At 36.8% G+C, this 20241-nt stretch overlaps 1 non-coding gene across 1 annotated transcript; it reads left to right on the top strand.

Annotated features, from left to right (window-relative positions):
- Window positions 1-18116: 18116 nt before the first annotated feature.
- Window positions 18117-18256, top strand: LOC117717394 (small nucleolar RNA SNORA48). The gene has a single exon (XR_004607890.1). It is a non-coding gene; the product is annotated as a small nucleolar RNA SNORA48 (small nucleolar RNA).
- The last annotated feature ends 1985 nt before the right edge of the window (window positions 18257-20241 follow it).

Genomic DNA, 20241 nt, shown 5'->3' with positions numbered 1-20241 from the left:
CTTCTTGCAGTAGATGAGAACTAACAGAAACCACAAAAGTGGGAAAAAATGGGCAGAGTGAGAAATTTTGGAATGCTCACTCCTAAATGGGAGTTCTTCAAACCTCTTTTCCCAGGGCTCAAGGATTCATGTGGAAATGGAGGCAGAAAGATGATGCCAAGGAAACAGTGTCTTCTAAACACAACAGAGCAATCTCACAAATGAACTCAAATAGACTTTGACATCATGTACAAGGCTGAGTAAGTTGAAGCCAAAATGGGTTCCCAGCACTGAGAAGAAATTGGACATAAGCTCAAACCATTAAACAAGAATCTGTCTCCTATTGACATACCATTGCAAAGGAAATATTAGTTTTCTCCAATAGAGGCTTTCTGGGTATATTAATCATACTTTTGAGTATGACCTATGTCCAGCAGTAGATAATCAAAATAATGTAAACTCAATACTATCTTTGTAAAATTTTGTCTCATATTGCTTTTATTGGGTAGTTTGTTTTTGTCTTACTGGCTCTTTGCTTGCATATTATAGTTTCTGATTTTGTACTTTTTATATTTTGCTTTTGTTTTGTCAATTTTTTAATTCTACAATAAGATGAAAAGAAGGATTTGTGGGAACTAGCTCTAAGTGTATGGAGAAATAATAGTGTAAAATTATATATATATATATATATATATATATATATATATATATATGCAACACAAATATATGTAAGTGTACATCAGGAAATCCTAGAGGGTGAGTTTTCAGTCTTGAAAAACATGTGCTTCAAGTTAAACACTAACATGTAAAAACAAACAAATTTTTAAGATTCAGATTCATACATTTTACATGACCTAGAATGAGGAGGTAGAATGAAAATTTAGACCTCTTTTTCTATCCCTACTTTAAAGTTTCTCATCTAGAAAACTAGATGGAATCCTATATCTTAAACACAAGCTCATTATAAGGTAACATCTCCTGCTTACAGCAAATGTAAGAGAATTAATATTCAGATTGCTTATTTAACTGTTTATTTGTATTTTTAAAATACCTTTTGTTTATTCTTTGATGATTTCATACCTGTAAATATGATGCATCTTTTTCACATGTTGCCTCAGCTCCCTCTTCACCACCTCTCGGACTTTACAGCATATTTCTTTCTATCCTTCATGTTGACTGATTTTGTTAGCTTAATCTTGTGCAGGTAACCGTATCTGCAATGGCTTCATGAGTACAACGACCATGTTATAAAGGATTGCTTATTTGAATTTTTGAGACAGAGTCTCACTGTGGGGTCCAGATTGGTCTGGATATTATGGCATCCCTCTTAACCCAGCCTCCTGAATTCTGGGATGGTAGACATGAGCTATCATTTAGAATTCTTTACTCTGTCTTCCACAACCTGGAAATTAATTATGTGGAAACTCTAGTACATGGATGCCCCGCATAAATGGAGTATGTGATAAATCAGAAATTTCAAGAAGAATATGAAGAATATTGCTAGGGTTCAGTTTTTCTGTGTTGTGATAATTGTAAAATTGACTTCTATACACATTTCTAATAAACTTCCAAAATCCAACTCCTGTGTTTGCACACTCACATGTGTATGTGTGTGTGTGTGGTGTGTGGTGTGTGGTGTGTGGTGTGTGGTGTGTGGTGTGTGGTGTGTGGTGTGTGAGTGTGTGTGTATGTGTGTGGTGTGTGTGTGGGGGGGGGGCTACCCCATGCATTTTCACTGTTGGTAATAGAGTTGAGTCTTCTCAGTCCAGGGATCATATCTTCCACAACTATGTGACTTTCTTGCCATTTATGTGCCACTTGCCATTTATGCTGTTGAAGATAAATAATATGCATTATTATTTAGAAATTCATAATCACTTCAGTGTGAATAAGACTCATTTGAAAGCTAAGTTCTGATAGTTGGATAGTTGAGTTTGGTCAGATATCTCTGAGTAGTGGACCCAGCATGACAGCCCCTCTACCGTTAGCCCCTCTGACCTTCTTGTGCTCTAAATGGAGCATTCAGCTACTAATACTCTCTCTCTTTTCTAACCTTTGCCCATTGTGAGTCCTTCAAAATGAGTAAAATGTCCAGTGTTCCAAAGAGGAAATAATGAGTCCAAAATGTATCCATCAAATATAATGTAGTTGCCTGGCAAGCTACAGGATATAGAAAAAGAATAATTCCCTGCTGTGCTCTCATGTTTGAGGGAAGAGAGCTGACACCTTTTAGTCTTTTCTCCATGGGAGCCTATTTCCTTTCTCTCCATCCACGGTATTTTTAAGATCCATATCATCAGAGAAAGCAAAGGAAAAGAAAAAAATCAAGTGTGAAATGCTATCATGTGCTGTGTCTTGAAATCTATACTAAGGAGAGGCTGACAAGGCAGCTGGTCTGTGTTCCTTTATCCAGGTTCAATTTCAAAGGATGCCTGTATGTGCCTGAGAGGTTTGTTACAAACAAGAGGATCTTGCCCATCGTTTTCAGCATCAAAACTTCAGATCTTTGTGTAATATCAATAATAGATGAATGAGAAGCAGTTTATAAAAAGTAATTGGCAGTTGGGCTGAACCTGAATAGAGTAGCTTGTATAGTTTTGAAGTTTATGAGTCCTTACCTACTGTGTAGGGGGACAGAAAAACATGGGTCATGATTAAATATCATGAACTAAATAAGTGAAGTATATTCCTTAAAGAACATTTTTTTTTGGTCAGGATTATTATTCTTGGTTATTTAAAATTAATATTAACTTGGAATCAAACTGGGACTTCTCCCTGTCCTTTGTTCTCGCACCTGAAATCTCCAGATCTTACCATGAGTAACTAATTCATTATAGGTTATGGAATAGAAGTACAATAATAACACTAATTTAAGAAGAAATTTATTTTACAATGGTTTATATGCTTATAATTTTACTATTTATTGAAAACAAAGCAAATTCACATACCTTGTTTTTAAATGAAGGACCCGAGTCTTAGTTGAACATTTGATAAGGCAAGATGTCTAAAATCTTTAGTATATTCTCTGAGATGTTCAGTGCTTTGACTTTATAATTATCACTGCTGAGAGTGCTGCTTTATATAACTGTGTAGTAAAAGTGGCACATGCATGTTTATATATAATTCAGAAAGTGTTGGAAATTCTGCCCTACTCTCAAGCAAAATGATTTTTTAAATGAAATTCAATTCAATAATTTAAACAGCAATTCTTAAAATAAAGCATTCTGCTGCAATCATTTCTAAAGATACAGTGCATCGATTATTATACTCTGACGTATATGTTGCCCCTATATAGAGATGTCCAGAGCTGACCACTTGGGGTTGGATAAACTATGCAAGAGCTTCTCCATAGAAGAAATGGATTCTCCCTTCCTCAGAAGCTATTTACCACCATTAACTCTTCATCTTGAGCTGAGAATTTGTGGAATAAATTTCACATCAGCAAGTCAACTAGTGTTGTCACTGTGCCCAGATATAAATCCTATGTACCACAACAAAGACCAGGCTGCTGACATATCCTAAAAGGTACAATCGTGGCACTTTTATATTGGGAGTAAGTGACATCTGTTTAGCTGGATGTCTGGCCCACTCAATTCATGCCTGGTACTGTACACCTAACCAGCTGCTGCCAGAGAGATTTAGACCTTAGAGGATAACTTGCTACTACCATTTTCCTAAACCAATACAATTTCTAACTACATTCTACATAGGTGTTCTTATATACTCACCCTCTATCTGAGAAGCTTCGTTTCACAACAGATCTATTTCAGAGATCCACAACAGCTCACAGTGCAGAGAATAAGTGACCAGGTGATGCTCTGCTCCAGTTGACAAATCTAAGAAATGCAGCTTCTATAACCAAGGATCAGGGATAATTACCCAAAAGGAGGTGAAAATATCCTAAGGGTCAAACAATCATGACACTTGCTGCTAGATAGTGTCCACTGTAGATGACAGGGAGAATACATTCGTAAAACAGTATGGTTGCCTGAACAAGATCAGAATAATGATGATGCTAACTGACAAGGTAAAATGATTTTGAATTATCCTTTATTGTATTCACAGAAACTGTTTACTGCCCCCTATTTTCAAACACACCTAATCAGGTGACCACATATGAGGTCCCAAGCCAAGGTTTAAGAAATAGATTGTTACTTATGCCAGCAGCATAGCTCACTTGAATTCTAAAACTAAAAAATGTCCTCAACATGACTCTTCTCTAATCTCAGTTGCTTGGAAAGTTAGAGTGGCAGGATCTTAGACCCAAGGTCAGCCTGAGAAACTTGGAGAGACCTTGTGGAAAGTAATAAAAACAAACAAAAATGTTTCTAGCTCGAGTTTTGAGCTCTTCTGACATGCTGTTTACATTGGAGCCTGAATATCCTTCTGAAAGGTAGAATTATTTATAGTGCTCAGTGCTACTTCTGTCTTCAAAGACACAAGCTTTCTTCCATCAGGTTAGAATGCATGGTGTGCTTACTCTGTATTTAGGTTTTCCTCTCTCATCTTTCACCAACCTCTTCCTCACCTCTTGTCAGAATGAAATCTTCTCATATTTCCCCACCTCTTTACCCCACTTACAGAACCATGAGCTCTTTTTTTTTTTTTTTTTTTTTTTTTATTTGAGCTGCCCCTGCCTCCTGACTTTTCCCATTTATCTTTCTGGTATTAGTTTCATCCCATCCTTGGACATGATTGGGCATTGATTCCTGCCTTAACCCTCATTTTGCAGAGCTTCCTCATTGTTGATATGTCTTTACCATGAGAACCCGAGTTGCAAAATGACCTTGTCAGGGCAGGAGCATGCTTTACGTTTTGGTCAGTTATGCTCATATCGCTGCTGTGTGATACTTATTGAATAGGATAGATTTCCTTTCCTGCAGCCTCTGAGATTCAAGCCATGAATGGTTTCAGGCCTGAAAAATGGATTAACCTCTGCTATTATACCTGGAAATGAAGGGAGTTATTGGCAAGGGAAAAGAGCATGAGTGAATATCTCTGTGTACCAGGTCACAGAGAAGTATAGATGGTACTTTTTATCCACAGAAAAGACTGAGTTGCCGATTTAGGGGACATCTCCTTCTGGCTTTGCCCTCAATACTTTAAATAAGGCACCCTGTGTGGAGTAGGAAATTTACTTGTAAACTTGCAGAAAGCAAGAGAACGTTGCAGATTTATGATACAGAAACAGTTCAAAATGCTGACATGGGTCTTACATTTTCAGGAACATCTTAAGGATTTAGAGCAAGCTTAAGTGAAAACTTGGAATTTGAAATAGTTTCTGTCTTACATGAATTCATTTTTTTTTTAAATTCAGGACACACTCTTCCTCCATCTCAGGAACACAAAATTATGGTGAGCTTAGACTTTACAGAGTGCATTCTATATGAGGAGGGTACAACGATGATGAGATACAAGCTCATGGTCACTATACCCATGAAGCTCATGTGTTACTGCAGAAACTGACAGAAGAGAGGTTGACATGTAAGGTAGTAAACAGTTCCACAAAGATAAATAAATCAGGGCAAGGATAGAGAATAACTAGAAGGAAACATGGAGAAAGGTGGGGATTTTTTTTTACATGAAGTCACCAGAGTATGCTCTATTACACTGTGACAAGTAAAAATTCCACCAGAGAGAACTCAAACGGCAAAGATTCTCTGTGACTGAAGGGAGAGTTGTCAACAGAAGAGGAACACATGAGGCCACTTCAGAGCAATGGGCTTACAGCTGCAGCAGCAGGTGGACAAACTAACAGGGCTCCAGAAACATGGCCAAAGAAGACCTGAGTTGGAGGTAAGGTCACTGAGCTTGGAAACGACCAGGCTAAGGGGTACCCCTAAAGAAAATTATGCTACTTTATTCTGAGTCCTGAGCTTAATCATTGGAATTCAAACAATGTACATCAAAAGGATTTTCAGGAATATTGTGTAGAAAAATTAGTTCATGTCTTGGAGAGCCAAAGCAGAAAGAAGTTATGGAAGTTATTAAGGCAATCTCATCAATATATATTTTTATATAAGAAGTTATGCTTACATTATTGAAGAATGAATGTGTGATAAAAACAGAAGTGAAAAAAAAACCTGAAATTGTATGGTTTGAGTAACTAGGTGAATACCGATTCTCCAATAATTGTAAAATCTCGACCAGAGAATTAGGTTTGAAAGTTTGAAAGTGTCATGAAGATATCTGTGTTGGGTAAGTGTGAGTCAAATCATGTCTGGCCTAGGCAATTTCATGTACAGTACCAAGACATTTAACTATGGAGCTATGGCTTGAAAAATGTGTGGCTGAGTATTTAAGCAAACCTATAGTGTACATGTTTATCATACCATTACTTTACAGTAAACTTTTTATAAATAGAAATATTGTACCCTGTAACATATCTTTGTAATGTGTGTGTATGTGTGTGTGTGTGTACATCTATGTATATATGTACATGTAGTAAGTGTATAAACAAAGTGTATATAAGTATATTATGTAATATATCTATGTGTATATATCTGTATATTAAATTCATGCATAATATTAATATATATCAAATTGATAAACAAAGTAACCTTGTTATTGTTATCAGTGTTAATGTTTCAATATTTTATGTCATACATAATTGTGTTATGTTATGCTTTTATACAACAGGATGCTAAAGTTTATTCACTGTAAATGTAACTTTTATTTGCCTGATGTAATGATCTTCTGTAATTACTGAATAAGCTCACCCTTTTTAGTTCTTTCTGAATTCTAGCTGGCTGGTTCAACTCAGCTGTTCTGGCTCAAACTCCTCTCCAAGCTGACTGATTCAATCTGACTTCTCTCAGTTTTTCACTGAATTGGTCTGCTTGGCTTCAAACTTAGTCTGAAAATTTGTTCTAATCTTTTGGTTCCTTGTTTTTCTCTGGCTTCAACTGAACTGCATAAACTCATGAAGAAACTCAATTTCACTGCACTGCCCTCCCTGTACTGACTACCAACTGACTGATTCAACTCCACTGCACTGAACTTAACTGACTGAAAAGATCTATCTGAATTCTACTCACTGAATTCTTCCAATTAGATGTCACTTTTAAATATGCTACTCCCTTCTATAAACTAACGTTACTTTCATTGTTTGGGTTTAAAGATGTGTTCTAAGGGTGTATCTGTGTTCCAGGCATATCATACTGTAATTCAGCACATGTCTGCATTCCAGCCAGATCACATGGACCTAGAAGGTCTCTTGCCCAAGCAGCCATGTTGCTGAATTAAAATTCCTCTACAATTCTTACTAGTTTCTCCACAAACACGGGAATAAGGCATTGTTAAACAGCTAAAACATCATTAGTTGACAGGACTCTTGCAGCCATTGATAATCTTATGGGATCATCGACCTGATTGATACATTATAGAGATGTAGAGTGATGCATAACAGTATCGCCTCGAAGCTCAAGGGAGATTCAAAGAGAGAACGAGGGACTTGAGAATCTCTGGAGTATAGCTGACACTTACAGCCTAGTTGCACATTATTTAGAGTGTGAAGATGAGAGGTAGCAGAATTTGTTTTTCATTTTCCTCATTTAAATAGTCTCCATTTCCAAATTAACCCAGTGCTTTTAAAATTGCTTGAATTAATAACTACTCACATTTTCATTTAGTAGGACTTTACTTAGAGTCGGCCTGGGCTGATTATAAAATGTGTGAGGAAAGTATATGCATTGGCTTTGTTGAAAATAGTGTATTTGAGATTTCAAGAATAAATGTTAGTAACTGAAAAATACAAAATTTTGTTTGGTTTTCTTAATTTATTGAGATATAAAATTTTAAAAATATGTTCAAACACAGAGTAGAAGACACATTTCTTCCTTTTACTTTTTGTGCCTTTACTAGACTTTGATCTAGATACTGACCACTATAAGAAACAAATGTTAGCTTGCCTTGTTCATTTATTTAATATGTTTTTAAATCTCTTTTAGCATTAAATAAAGCAAAAGAAACTGTGCATAAATGAATAATGTCACTACATTAACTGGTAGTACTTTTTAGTTCTTTATTAACTTTAATCAGTGGTGGGTGAAACTCAAGAGATTTTAAAATTAAACAAGCTCAGATGAGCTTCAAAACACAATCTCTCCAGCTGGTATTCTGGTATTTGGTTTTCAAAAACTATTTTATTTTTATGCTTTTATTTTAATAGAGAGAAGATATCAAATGTAAGGTCAAATTGGGATAGTGAGTATTCACTATGTTCTTGGCCTGGTTCTAAGTGCTAAGGTTATAGTTGGTTTTAAAAATAGATCAGAAGCACTTTCTTTTATTTATTTGTTTGTTTTAAAATTTAATTTAATTAATTAATTTTTTGGATACACTGTTTCTCTGTGCAGCCCTGACTATCCTGGAACTAGTTCTATAGACTAGGCTGGCCTCTGACCTCAAACTCACAGAGATCCATGAGACTTTGCCTTCTAAGTGCTGGAATTAAAATCATATGACACCACCTGACTTGCACATGCATTTATTGAAGCATATAGATAATTCATAAAATAAATAAGTACTATGGTTGAACATAAAACATGTTTGTGAGAACACACAGATGTATTTGCAAACAAATGGAAACAGAATAATTAGGGAAGCGAATCTGAAAGAAACTTTGAACAAAGATGTGCAGGAAGTAAGGGAATTGACAGTTGGCTAATAAGAGGATTGTAGAGTGAAGAAGCAAGGTGAAGAGCTAACAAATTGGACTAAATCATTGTTGTCATGTTTGAAGAACAACTTGGAAATAATTGTGAGTAGAGATAGATTAGACAGATGGCAGACAGACAGATATGGCTGGATAGATAGAATGTTAGAAATTAGAAAAAGATGAGATAATGTCAATATAGCAGAACAAAATTTAGAAACCCTTAACCCATTGAAGAGCTTGACATTGGATCTAAAGCAGAAACTTCTGGAACTAGAGAAATATTAGGAGCACACTCATATTCAAAAAAATATTCATAAGACTGAAGAAATGACTGTACACTGTTACTCTAGTTCCAGGGCATCTGCCACATTCTTCCAGGGAAGACACTTAATGTCCATAGCACACAAACATCTATGAAGGCAAAACCCTCATACATGTAAAATACAAGTAAAATACATATGAATTAAAGTAACATTATATGGGCAGAAGGAAATGTGGGAGAGTTTAGATGACAGGAAGGAAAGTTACATAATTATATTAATCTCAAAAATAAAAAAATAAAATAAATAATAAAATATTTTTCTTCCTATTTTGTATTTATTTTTATTGAAAAATTATTTTATTTAAATATTTTTCAATATTTTATTTATTTACATTTTAGATGCTATCCCCATTTCCCATTTCCCCCACCCATTAATCCACTATCCCATCTCTCCTCCTCCTTTTTTGCCTTTATACTGTTTAAATTACATGTAAGTATTAAGGTCAGTTCTAGGTTGAGGAACTAGCAATACAATAGATACAAATAGTCCAGGAACAAGGAAGACAATAAACCCAGATAATCAAAGAACATATATGACAATAAACAGAGTCCTGTGATCACTATTTCTAAGGACTTATCAGGATGATCAAAGGATCTGAGCCTATTTCCCTGTCCTATCCCAAAGTCATTTTCATGCCTGAAGCCTATTTCTTTATTCTAGCTTAAGATTCAGATTTCTGCCTATAATTACTTCTTTGTTGTAGCCTAAGATTGAGATTCCTACCTGAAATTTCTTCTTTGTTCTAGCCTGGGATTTAGATTTCTGCCTGAAATTACTTCTTTTTTCCAGCCTTATGTCAGATTCCTGCCAACACTCCATTTCCTTGTCCTTGGCCTATGTCAGACTCCTGCCAGGCAGCCCCAAAAGCTCTCCACATCTCCCACCTTTTTATTGCATAATACAGACCAAGCCTGTCTTAGGTCATTCTGACAAAAAAACCTTTCTTACCCATCCTTGAATATGCATTATCATAAGCAATGCATTTCTGTCTTAGGTTGGTAAGGCTCTGTGCAGAATATTACCTGTCCTTGGCTTGCCAGCCTGTTAAATTAATAACTCTGTCTGGGGGTCCACTATCAGTTTCAAGTCATGTACTTTGGCTGCCAGCCTGTTGATGTAGTTAGAGACAAGTTTTAACATGATAGGCAGGAATAAAAGTATTCCCAGGACAAGAAGGGATAGCCTGATCAAGCTATATATGTCATTCCTGAAGTTTGACCAAAATGAAAATACTGACCTCAGGCCATGGATAATTTTATCGCCATCATCTGCAGTATCAAAGTTCAACAGAGCAACATTCTTTAAATTCATAATCTCACTATGCAAAGTTAACACAGCCAGAGAGGTTTCATGATTATGCCAAATATCCTACAGGTGTCTTTAAACTTTTTTCTAATTATAATGACAATCATTGTAAATTATAATTAACATACTCCAATGATATTTGTCATGACACTTGGGATGGCTTCTAACTCTTGAACCCTGAACCTCCTTTAGATAATTTGAATATGTTATAGAGCATCACCCATTGTTCCAGATACCTATATAAATCCTTTTGTATACGCAATACATTAGTGACATTTTTTGCTAGATGGTTAACAAAAATAGTTGTCTTAACTTCTTGTGTCAATGTTATTGCAGAAGCAGTTGTGCCAGCAATTAATGAAATTAAAGCTGTTATACCAGCAATAATCAAGCCTGATACCCTCTTGCTTCTGCTTAAAGTGTAAATAACTTTTTCCACCACTTTCAAGCTTTTTTTTTTTTTCAGAGAATCAGGGTTTTCTAATACTCATGGCAGTAAGACAAAAGCTGGTTGATGGACCCCCAGGTTTCAACACACTAACACAATTCAAAATTATACAGTCAATGTAACTTACAATAAACACTGTAGAGGAGACAATTTTAGCTTAACAATGAAAAGAGCCTTAAAACATGCAATAAAACTTCTTTGAAATCCAGATCCTTTCCCAACTTTATCTCTTGCTATCATAACATCATAGTGAACAACAGCTAACTTCCAAATATGTCTCTGATAATGTCCAGACTCAGCCTTCCAAATGTAGACTGTTATTTCCAATATTGGATTGATTACTAGACCAGTACATGATTGAGTCCTAATTGCTTGTCACCTTTAAGAAAAATACAAGCGACATTATAATTTTTCTTTTTGATTCTCTATACCACAAGGTCTAAAAACTTGAGGCAAGGCAGCTCGTCCCATCTGGGATATAGTCAAGCAAAGGTGGGTCAGGAACGTATGTCTAATACAGCTCCACAGTCACCCTTGTCAGGGCACTCAGCAAGTTCACATGTTGGCATCATTCTCTGTCTCAGCAACAGTATGTCTCACAAATCTTTGTAAAGTTTCATTGGCCTCTTCCATAATACCTTGTCTTTGAGGATTATACAAAATTCCCATAATAAATTGTTGACAAATCTCAACTTCTTGACTACAATTGCCAGACCCAATATCTGTTTTTTAGATATTTTATTTATTTACCTTTCAATGTTATCCCCTCTCCCATTCTCCCCCAAATCCCCTTATCCCATACCTCCTCCTACTACTTCTTCTTGGACATCATGTGGTCTATGTGTTGTATCTTAGGTATTGTGAGATTTTGGGCTAATATCCACTTGTCAGTGAGTTCATACCATGTGTGTTCTTTTGTGATTGGGTTACCTCACTCAGGATGATATTTTCTAGTTCCATCCAGTTGCCTAAGAATTTCATGAACTCATTGTTTTACTCTACTGTGTAAATGTACCACATTTTCTGTATCCATTCCTCTGTTGAAGGACATCTGGTTCTTTCCAGCTTCTGGCTATTATAAATAAGGCTGCTATAAACATAATGGAGCATATGTCCCTGCTGTATGTTGGAGTATCTTCTGGGTATATGCCCAGGAGTGGTATAGCTGGGTCCTCAGGTAATACTATGTTCAATTTTCTGAGGAACTTCCAGACTGCTTTCCATAGTGGTTGTATCAGCTTACAATCTCACCAAAAATGGAGGAGTGTTCCTCTTTCTCTACATCCTTGCTAGCATCAGCTGTCACCTGAGTTTTTGATCATTCTGACAGGTGTGATGTGGAATCTCAGGGTTGTTTTGATTTGCATTTCCCTGATGACTAAGGATGTTGAACACTTCTTTAGGTGTTTCTTGGCCATTCAAGTTTCCTCAGTTGAGAATTCTTTATTTAGCTTTGTACCCTATTTTTGATAGGGTTATTTGATTGTCTAGAGTCTAATTTCTTCAGTTCTTTGTATACCTTGGATATTAACCCTCTATTAGATGTAGGATTGGTAAAGATCTTTTCCCAGTCTGTTGGTTGCTCCTTTGTTCTATTGATGGTGTCCTTTGCTTTAGAGAAACTTTGCAGTTTTATGAAGTCCCATTTGTTAATTCTTGATCTTAGAGCATAAGCCATTGGTGTCCTGTTAAAAAAACTTTTCCTCTGTGCACATGTGTTTGATGCTTTTCCTCATTTTCTCTATTAGTTTCAGTGTAGCTGGTTTTATGTAGAAGTTCGTGATCTACTTGGACTTGAGCTTTGTACAAGGAGGTAAGTATGGATCAATTTGCATTCTTCTACATGCTGACCTCCAGTTGAACCAGCACCATTTGTTGAAAATGCTGTCTTTTTTCCACTGGATGGTTTTAGCTCCTTGTTCAAAGATCAAGTGACCATAGGTATGGAGGTTCATTTCTGGGTCTTCTATTCTATTCCAATGATCCTCCTGCCTGTCTCTGTACCAATACAATGCAGTTTTTATCACTATTGCTTTGTAGTACAGCTTAATGTCAAGGATGGTGAAATACTCTTACTGGCATGCTTAAAAGAGAAAACAGGACAGGAAGAAGGTAAGGGAAAAGCAGGGATTATTTTAATGCCCACTGCAATTAGAAAGGTATAGTGATAGCAATAATTAGAGATGAGAGTGGACTGTAAGGTTATCTGTTCAGGGGATACAACTAAGTCAGGAAAATTTTGAAAGTATATTAGTTGGCACTGAGTAAATATGTTTTGAGTGAAATATGAGATAACAATGGATGATTTTAATTTATCTGGCCCATAAAACAGGAAGAATAGAGGTATCATGTAGGTGAGATGGGATAAATGAGCATATATTTAGTGCTAAGATGGAAACTGAGAATTTACTTTATGACATTTTTATTTGAGATAACTACTAAGCACAGTTTGATATATGACTTTGATGTCAAAGTTATGGTTAGAGATGTTAAGTTTATTGGCACACACCTGGTGTTTTTTTGTTTGTTTGTTTTTTAATATTTAAATAGGTTATCCATGGATTGAGATCAGGGCTACATTGATTTTTTGTTGTTAGAGAACCAAGAAAGGCCAAGAGAGGCACTGAAGGTAGAAGTGTAGAGGAAACCCAGTAAGCATAAGTATGCCTGACATTTTGTGAGGAAATCCTATGTAACAAATCAATCAGCTTGTGAAAGGGTCTCACAAAAGTGCAGCTTGTAAAATAATCAAATTAAGACATTATCTTTGTTGCCCAGAAAATGAGTCTTAATCATACTCTCAAATTTACTTTTACTGTTTCACATATAATTTAATTATTAAGAGACTAGTGATCTTTTAATAACATTTATTGGCACCTACTTCATACACAAATTCCACACAGCACCTCTCAATTAAGAAATGAATTGATGTTTTTAATAACACAATTTATTACTGACTAGTTAACAATTTATTCATCAGCTTAGTTGGCATAAGTGCCAAACAAAGGATATTCTAACAATTGTTTCCTGTGTGCTTCTGCCTATGAGTGATATTAAAGACAAGAATTAGACAGATATCCTACTCATTATATTTCCATGTGTGTTATTGATCATCAGAGGGCAAATATATGGTGCCAAGCATTTTCTTGTTTCTTTCTTTTAAGAGGAACTGAATGATTAGGGTAAGGGAATGTATAGTGTGCTATATAGTACACCGGGAAAAATCTACACACTGGCACTCAACTCTATGGCCTTTATCTCATTATTCAGTAACTAAGGGTTACATTAGCTTCTACATTTGCTTTTTCTATGAAATATATGCCAGTCATTAATCTAAACTTGAGCTATATACCCATTGTATACTACCTTAAAATACTTTTATACATAATATTATACTAAAGTATCTGTGCTCATTTGTGTTTTTATTTAAGGGAATATAGGAAGAATATGACTAAATTCCTTTGGGATTCATCTCCATATATCTGACGCTAATTTATATGAATGAAAATAAGCTCTTAAGGTTGAAATGTCCCCCCACTGCTCTGTAGTAACCATAGGCTATAAAACATTTTACAGAATTCATTAGAAAACTGTCAATCAAATCTTTAATAACATACTTTCCTAAGAACTAATGAAAAAACAAATTAGAGAATGAGATTTCATCTTTCTTTGTCCAAGGGTCACATTAGTTTTCTTCATATAAAAATGTTTTTGTTTTTTTTTTAAGATTTATTTATTTATTTATATGAGTACACTGCAGGTATCTTCAGACACATACTAGAAGAGTGCATCAAATCACATTACAGATGGTTGTAATCCACCATGTGGTTGCTGGGAATTGAACTCAGGACCTCTGGCAGAGCAGTCAGTGCTCTTAACCACTGAGCCATCTCTCCGGCCCTCATATAAAAATGTTTAATTTGGTTTATTATAAATATATTTACCTCATTAATTTTTCTCAGTGTTCACTTAAAGTCCAGGGCTTTGTTGGCTTTGTTTTGTTTTTAAATTCCAGAGAAGTGATAAATAGACATCAAATATTTAACTGTGACAGAGTATATTCAATTTCTTCATATAATCCTTCCCCTGAAAGTTCAGAATTTCAGGATATGTCACTGGTGATCTTTAAGAGAATTTATCTCAATAAACTTGGATTTTTTTTTCCATAGTCATGCATCTCAGTATCTTGTTCATGACCAAATTCCAATAATCCAGGTTTTAGTAACTCATCTAGAGTGGTATTTTTTAGAGTTTTCTAGTTGCAGAAAACTTCTGCATATCTGTCTTCTCCACAGTTATTATAGACTCTGTGTTGGTAAGGAAAATGTGTCAGGAAGAACAAAGGCTCTTAGCCAGCAATACTCCAAATTGGGACATTTGCCTTTACTTTTTTGACATTGTTTCTCATCTAGGGATATGCACAACTCTATTTATAGCAAATTATTAAAGGACAGTAGTATTCTCTACATTTCATGCATCAATCATACATTTGTCTTTCCTTGTTGAAAAAAATTCCATTCCTAAACAGAAAATCAGCTCCCTATATCCCGGGATCTTGCCAGCTTGGGCTGAAGTGACAGAGAGATGCCCTGTCATCTTGCCTCTGCCTCAGAAACTCTGTCACTGGTCATCTGCCTTCATCCAGTAAACTGAGAAGAAACAAAGAGAGTAGGTTGACCTTTTATACTTGACAGTGTCAGTAAAGTTTTGTTTCCTTCTTTTTAATAAATATATAATATACTTTATTATATATAGTATATATTATATTAAGAATATATGTAATAATTATAATTATATAAGTACAATAACAATGACTGATGCTTCAGAAGAAAATTACATATTGATTCTGCAGAGAGCACAGGAAGAGATTCTTAGGGATGCCCTTATAGATTCTTGAGATTTTCCATTGGCCTAGGATTCTAGCTCATCCTAGAAATGGGCCCCTCCTGATACCAGGTGTTTCTCTCAATACTCTCTTCTTCCATCCTCCCCTCATTCCTAATGTCTGTGTTCCCAACTCTATTCCTCCTTCAGACCCTTCTCCCCTTCTACCTGCTATGTCCATTCAATTTCCTCTTACCAGGGAGATTCATGTGTCATCCCTTGAGTGTTCCTTATTTAGATTTTCCAGGTTTGTGGAATTTAGTATGGTTATCCTTTACTTTATTGCTAACATCCATTTAGAAGTGAGTACATACTGTTTTTGTCTTTCTGAGTCTGTATTACTTCACTCAGAATGATCTTTTCTAGTTCCATCCATTTGCTTGCAAATTTTATGATGTCATTGTTTTTAACAGTTGAGTAACTATTGTGTCAATGTACCACATTATCTATCTATTCTTCGTTAAGGGACATCTAGGTTTTTTTGAGGTTCTGTATATAATAATAATAAATAATGCTGCTATCAGTATAGTTGAGCAAGTCCTTTCTATTTTATTGACTTCAGGCCATAGTTTGATTATTTCCTGATGCCTGCTCCTCTTGTGTGTGTTTGCTTCTTTTTGCTCTAGAGCTTTTGGGTGTGCAGTTAAGTCACTAGTTTGGGGTCTCTCTAATTTCTTTATAAAGGCACTTAGTGCTGTAAACTTTTCTTTTAGCACTGCTTTTATTGTGTCTCGTAGGTTTGGATATATTTTGTGTTAATTTTTATTTAGTTTTAGAAACCTGTTTTTGCCTTGACCCAGTAGTCATTATAACAGAGTCATTAAGTTCCCATGGGTTTGTAGACTTTCTGTTGTTTTTCTTGTTAAACTCAGCTTTAGTGTGTGGTGGTCTGATAAGATACAGGGGATTATTTAAACTTTCTTGTATCTATTGATACTTGCTTTGTGGTGATGCAGCTTGTGGTCAAGTTTAGAGAAATTTTTGTGAGGTGCTAAGAAGAAATTATATTTGTTTGTGTATGTTTGGGTGAAATGTGAATATCTGTTAGGTCTGTTTAAGTCATATATCTGTTAGTTCCATTATTTCTGTTTTTAGTTTATCTGGATGACTTGTCCATTGGTGAGAGTAGAATGTTGAAGTCTTATTTAAGAGTGTATGGGGTTCGCTGTCTGATTTAAGTTTTAGAATTTTTATTTATTTTTATTTATTTATTTATTTTTTCAAATGTTGGTACCCTTGAAATTGGGGCATAAATTTCAGAATTGAGATGTCATCTTGATGGGTTTTTTTCTATGATGAGTATGAAATGTTCTTTTGCATGTCTTTTGACTAATTTTCATTGTCATTCTATTTTGTTAGATATTAGAATGGCTATAGTAGCGTGCTTCTTGGGTGGATTTCTTGGATGCAGTTCCCTGCATGTTTTGTGTCAGAAACTTTTTGGAGCTAACATTTTCTTTGACCCAGGTAGAAAATTCTTCTAGCATATCTTTTATGCTGAAGATTTTATCTTCATGATCATGTATTCTGTTTGTGATGCTTCCATCTGTAGTTCCTGTTTTCTTACCCTTTTCTATCTCTAGGATTCCCTCAATTTGTGTTTCCTTTATTGTTTCTATTTTCACTTGTGGGTCTTGAACAGTTTTATTCACTCCCTTCACCTGCTTCTTTGTAGTTTCCTGTATTACTTTAAAAGATTTATTTATTTTTTCTTATTTATTTCCTCTTTAAGTAGCTCTATCATCTTCATAAGATTGGTTTAAGAATATTTCCTTGTGTTTCACCAGCCTTTTTTTCCCAACAAACTTGGGCTTTTAATTGGCACAGAATGATTCCTCGTGCTCCCCTACTTCCATTAACCCCAGGTATGTCCTATTTCCAACTTACCGAGCAGTTCATCCCATTATGCTTATTGGTTTCTGTTCTTCTTCACCAAGCATTAAGAACTTTGTGGACAAAAACTTTGTGTTTCTTTCAACTGAGTGACTCCAGCTCCATATTTGAGTTGGTGCACAGTAGTCATTCACTCCCTAAATTAATAGAATTTTAAGTAATCTAGGTCTGAGTGACAGTGAGATGTTTCAAATAATGGGTTAGCCTCTTTATTAAAATGGCTATTTCTAAACACATATATGAAAATATCCCCCAAAGGGAAACCCAATTGCTGTATAATTCAAATGAAGTAGCAATCTTACCCTCTCTCATTCATAGCTTTTAGTAATCTCAGACCCATGAAGCACCATCAAATTCTCTAATTCTCTTTTTTTATCCCCTAAGAGACCATTAACTTAACTAAAAGGTAGGCTTGCTGCCAGGCTCTGTCTTTGGGTGACAAAAACACTTTACTATCTAAATATTTTAAAAGGATTGAGCTAAATTAAAATGATGAGGCAGAATTTTCTTTAATGGCTTTTACCCTTGTAGTTGTCCAAGCTTTCTCATTCAGTTATGACCAGACATGACAAGAGTATGGACTCTCCTGGTTGTTTAGGAGGGATTCTTAAAAATATATGATGTACTCATTTGTCAATAGGCAAAGAGACACCTTGTTGATGGTGGCATTCATTTATCAGTCAGGGCATAGCAGATGGCAGTCCTTTGTTCATCCTAGCTTGATGCTTGGCTCAGTAACCAATGATTTATGCCTAGGACTCATAAATTCACATCATATCCAGGCAGTTTCACTCAAGAGGAAGAAGACAGAGACCTGTATTTTGCATTGCCACTTGGTTAGTGTGGCAATCAAGGTAGAGAAAGAAGCCCAGAGATTTTCCCTATGTCTCAAAGGTATACTGAGTCCTACCTACAACCACATAAGCTTAGAATGGGAGAAAGAATACAGGTAGGAAACACACATATCTGCCCTCCAGTGTAGGGCACATGCAGGCCATGGACATCCACTTGATGCCATGCCAGACAATATGGATGGAGGATATCATCTAGGGGACCTTCAGCCATGTGGCCAACATGTAGTGAGAGCTACCACAATGTGTAGGTGGTGGACAGATGGGAGAGAAAGAGAAGTGGTGCAGCTTGAATGTTATGAAGAGAGGTGGAACTGGAGACAAGGGTGAAGAGGAGTAGTCTGTTGTGAGTGGCCAGAACTGCCACTTGGGGTCATGGTGCTGGACCAGCTTGAGCTTCTGCTGAGGGTCATGTCTGGGTTTGTGGCTGTGCCCAGCAGCAAAGGTTAGTGTTGATGTCCATAATTCATATTAACACTAGAGAACATGGGGATGATCCTGTTCAGGGAAGCAGCTAGAGACCATGTGGATGTCATGAGGGTGTGCTGAACTGTCCCTGCCCCTCAATGGATGCATCATTCTGGAGAGCTGGCTCTATCTTTCACCTGCAGCAGCACTCTGGGGATCAGGCCCCGAAACTTGCCAAGGCAACACATAATATATTGGAGCAGTAGTGTGGGTGAACTGGCCTTGGGAGCATGAGAGCTGACCTTTCCATTCATCTGCAGTGTGGTAGAAAAGGCACAGAGGTGATTGTTGCCTCTGCCTCCCAATAAAACAGTTGGGAAAGCTGCCACTGGGTAATTACAGTGGGCCCTGCATCTTTCCTGGGCAGCCCAGCAATGCTGAGCCTCCTGGAGGAGAAGTAGGTGAGTCAGCACTAGTTGTTTACCATGAGTTGTGGGTATGGGAAAGTGAAGGCTTTTACCCCTTACTGTCTATAGCAGTCAGAAAGACTGGCCTCGGAGTTATGAGGGAATGCTGGCCTTGCCTCTTGCTGGATGCATGACTTGGGAGAGCAAGCCCTGTGAGCTGGCCCTGGTGGAGGGACATGGGAAGCCAGCCCCAAAGGAAGTGAGGTGACTTGAGTGGGAAGCAGTGAAGCCCTCTGCTTTCTCTTCCTTTACCACCTGATGTAGTCTGGAGAGCTGACTCCTAAGGTCCTCAACCTCACCAACTCCATCATTTGGGAAGGAGAGTCGGCCCTGCATCTCACCTGGGCAGCAGTAGATTTGGCCATGTTGGATGAGGCACAGTTGAGCACAACACATATTTGAGAACACAGAAGAGATGGCCCCGTCAGTGAGGTGGTATGGATACAGAGGTGATATGCCTCCCCCACCTTGCTATCTGCAGTAGCCAGGATTTATGTGCATTTTATTTTTAGGTGGTTGCATTGTCAAAGGATGGATATTAAGGCACAGGGAGATGAGCAGTACTTGGATGCATGATGTGAAACTCACGAAGAGTCAATAAAAAGGTAAAATATACAGTGTAGATGACTGTTCCTGCTCTGGTGGATATCCATTGCTCAAATGCAGGCCAGGCTAGTCAGAATATTTAATAAGTCTATTTGTACTTGAACCCTCTAGTGCCCTTAGTTCTGATTCCAAAGATCCACCTGCAGACACCCTTTCCATGCTGTCTCCCACTCCCACTTACCATGCTCTTATTCCTAGGAAGGGTACCCACTGCTTAGGTACAGACCACAACAGCCAGAGCAGGTAAGAACCACACCTGCCATTTGAGACCTGACACTCCATTGATTTTGATCTGAAACACCCAAGCTACTGACACCCTGCACCAGGACCCCCAACTCACCACCACTGCCAATCTTGCTGCCTTGCTCCTGCTACTACACTAGTGAATACCCACTGCTTAAATGCAGCCCATGCCAGT

The sequence above is a fragment of the Arvicanthis niloticus genome, chromosome 11 (genome assembly GCF_011762505.2).
Source record: "Arvicanthis niloticus isolate mArvNil1 chromosome 11, mArvNil1.pat.X, whole genome shotgun sequence".
NCBI lineage: Eukaryota > Metazoa > Chordata > Mammalia > Rodentia > Muridae > Arvicanthis > Arvicanthis niloticus.
Note: the sequence above shows the minus strand (reverse complement) of the source record. Positions and strands in the feature narration are given on the sequence as shown.